A 3,785-nucleotide genomic window follows, 5' to 3' on the forward strand; every position below is an offset into this window, starting at 1 on the left:
ACTATGTCATTAAAGTTCGATTCCTTCTTTGTTGGTACTAATAGCTGAGGAAATGGGGCTCTAGGCCTAAAATCAGACCTTTCAGGAACCGAATTCACATCATCAGAAACTTTATCAGTCTCTTCAGCTACTGGTCCTGAGAGGTGAGATCCTGAGGGGTGAACTACAGTATGTTCACTATCGGGCATGGTTACCTTATTGTCTACAACTCTACCACTTCTAAGGGTTCTAACACATTCAATTGATTCGATGGTTTTGCACCTAATTCATGAACTCCTCTAGGGTTGGGTTGTGTTTGACTAGGAAACTTACCTTTTTCTCTCAAAGAATCACTTATCAGACCAACCTGGGTTTTTAACTCGGAAATAGCCTGACTATTTTCTTGTCCTATCCTGTTACTAGCTTGTAGACTCTGTTCTACGGATAACTGGAATTTTGCAGTTTGCTGAGTTAACAAGGCGAGAGATTCCTCTAAACTTAGGATTTTCTTATCTGACTGATTCTGAAACTGAGCTAGTCCTGAAGGATTCTTAGTATAGCCAAAACCTGGGGGAGCATTAGAATTACTAAACTGACCTTGACTTTGGCCCTTAGACCACGAAAGGTTCGGATGGTTTCTCCAACCAGGATTATAGGTTTCTGAATATGGGTCAATCTTTTGACGGTTATCAAATCTAGTGTTATTATAAAGAGCATTCTGCTCTTCAATATTCTGGCCTTCCCAAAAAGGCTCCACTCTACCACTAGTCTGGCCCACTTCTAAGGCTTCTAACCTTTTTGCTATAGCAGCAATTTTGGCATCTGATTCATAGCCTCCTTCTACCCTATTAACGTTTCCTCTACTTAAAAGAATTGTTTTCTGGGGTGCCCTACTATTTTCCCATTGCTGGGTTTTTTCGGCGATTTCATTAAAAAATTCCATCGCCGCATCAACAGTTTGGTTTTCAAATCCACCAGTGCATAGAGACTCAACCATGGTCGTTGTGGAATAATCTAAACCCTCATAAAGGATCTGAACTAGCCTAACCTTTTCTAAACCATGATGAGGACACTGGGATAATAAATCATTGAACCTTTCCAAATACCTATATAAAGATTCTCCCTCTTGTTGTGAAAATGTGCATATTTGCGTCCTAATAGACGATGTTTTGTGCCTAGGGAAAAACTTATTGAAAAAGGCAGATGTAAGTTGTTCATATGTCTCAATTGACTCGGAGTCCAAACTATACAGCCACGACTTGGCCTTATCTTTCAGGGAAAATGGGAATAACCTAAGTTTCAAAGCATCATCATCTAAGCCTCTAATTCTTAGAGTACTACAAATTTCCTCAAAATCCCTAACATGGTAATAAGGGTTTTCATTTTCTTTCCCTAAAAAGATTGGGAGCATCTGTAAGGTCCCAGGTTTCAGTTCATAGGGTGCCTCCGTTTCAGCTAACTTAATACACGAAGGACGGGTAGTCCTAGTTGGATTCAACAAAGCTTTCAAAGTTGCCATTTCTGGCGCTATCGGAGCAACGGATTCTCTCCTCAGTCAAAGAACGTTCAAAAACAGACTCTTCAAAAGCCGGACTTTCTAGATTAAGGTAATCGAGACGCTTCGAACTACTAGGTTTCTCTTTAACAAATCTACCTAGTGCGTCTCTTTTACGTTCAGGCATACAATAGAATTTTCTAAATTGGAAGGGTAAGCAAACACAGATCAAGGCCGACTCAACCAAATCAAACCTATTGATTTCTAGCAAACAAAAAAGCATGATGCTCCACTTAGATTGTTTCTAGACCACTTCTAATCCTTCGAACGGGAATTCGTTACAATTTAAGCAAACCCCTCTGGAATCAATCCGAGTTAACGTAAGTTGAATAGAGGCGAGGGAAGCTCGGTGGAGCTTTGATACCCAAGGCACCGGTATTACAAGGCGGCGCAGTCACGCATTCAACTTACAGAAACCGTCAAGAACTTCGAAGTATGCTTAAAAGAGTAACCAATATTTTTCGAATGACTTTCCTGTTAAGCTCGTTACCCTATCGGTCTCGTTCTAGTCAAAATTTTAGGCTTAGGTTCGCGTAGGTTACGTGTTCCTAAAGCGGGCAAGAAGAGACGGTGAAAATCGAACCCTTATCTTGTATGGCCAGGCCTTGCCCTTTACTAGAAAATAATGTCTGTATCAGTCCTCAACATATATGCATACGAAGGAGTCCAGTAACTCGCTGACAGGGGATTCGCGAGTGTTTAGAATCTTACCTCCCGTTCCAGACGGGGGATGAATCGGTTGTAGTCGACTCGGGCCACTGACTACGATGTCTAGTGTACGAACCCAAGGTGCAGAGACAATATCGTAATTGTCCTCCTTCTCTGCAAACAGTTATATTTGAAGTACCCTTCCGTAGGGTAATAAAAAAAAATAATGTCCCAAAGTCCAAAAGTCCAAAAGTTCAAAAAATAAAGAAAAATTACAAAAATAATAAACCCTAATACAGTTTTTTTTTTAAATAAAATAAAAAAACCCTAAACTAAAATTGTCTAAAATAAAATTCTCTTCTTTTCTGTTCTTTTTGCTTTAATCTTTAGCTCCAAGTCTTTATGAAATCACCAAACTCCTTGACTCATTTTTCTTTATGATCCAGAACCTGTAGAATAAATACCCAAAAACATAAAAAAAGACAAAAAAAATAAAAAAAAATAAAAAAAATAAAAATAAAAATAAATATGAAACCCTAAAAACAAGTCCGCGTCAGCGGCGCCAAAAATTGATGTGATTTGTAGATAGTGGTAAAAGTGGTTCGATTCTCAGACTTGTGAAGGATATTAATTAGACTTAAAATCTAATACTAAAATATAAAACTCATTAAAAATTATAGCAAACTTAATCAAAGATGATATCAATACTAAAAGAATTACTGAGGCTAAGATTCCACTATTTTCCAAATTCAAAGTGATTAAATCAATACTTATATTTGTGTAATTTTCTTGTTTAATTTGATTCTAAAATATTGCAACAAGTAGATTTTCAAAAGTAATAATTGTAAATACCAAGTATGAAGCATCAAAAGTCTTAAAACTAAGCATACTCCATCAAAATAGATCACAATCACTCAAATAAAAATCATATTCAATAATAGTTCAAGGCAAATAATCATATAAATATTGCAAATAAAAAGATAAAATAGAATATACCACTTTTTGTTGGAAAAATAGCTTCCTCTATCGCCTCAGCAATGGGGTTTAGCTCCTCATATTAATCATGATCTCAAAATATGTGTTTGTTCCTCAAAAGATGATTAAAAGAGTGAAAAGTAATAACACAGACTGTTTGCAACAGTGTATTGGTGTTGCAAAACAACTGTTACAATGGAACTGTTACAGAAAAACTATTGCTTTGTCGCTGATTTTAAGACCCTAGAATAAGACTGCCCTGAACAGCTTAATGTTCTTCAGCTGTTAAACAACGACACTTTTCTGCGACTGTCTACCGAGCGTCAATGTTCTTCGCGTTCTTCTTCTTCAGCAGCAGCAATAGCAGAAACAGAGTTTGGTAAAGCTCTGATTTCTTCTTTTCTGGATCTCCTTAGGTTCCCAAACTTTCGACACCTCTTCTATATGACCCAGGACATCTTTTTATATCAAAATACCGATTAAATCTCTCCCAAATCTTCCAAAATCTCTTTCCTTCTCTTCACGGCCAAGTTGCGACAATTTCTTGTTTTAGGATTTCTACGCGTTTCTGAGCTTTCCTTTTTATTTTAAACTCTTCCTTAGATAGATACAAATCTTTGGGAAGGTT

The 3,785-nt window shown here is 37.1% G+C and overlaps 1 pseudogene; it reads left to right on the forward strand.

Annotated features, from left to right (window-relative positions):
- The first annotated feature begins 1,034 nt into the window (after positions 1–1,034).
- Positions 1,035–1,134, forward strand: LOC113341943 (annotated as a pseudogene).
- Positions 1,135–3,785: the final 2,651 nt, after the last annotated feature.

The sequence above is a fragment of the Papaver somniferum genome, unplaced genomic scaffold, assembly GCF_003573695.1.
Source record: "Papaver somniferum cultivar HN1 unplaced genomic scaffold, ASM357369v1 unplaced-scaffold_32, whole genome shotgun sequence".
Lineage (NCBI taxonomy): Eukaryota > Viridiplantae > Streptophyta > Magnoliopsida > Ranunculales > Papaveraceae > Papaver > Papaver somniferum.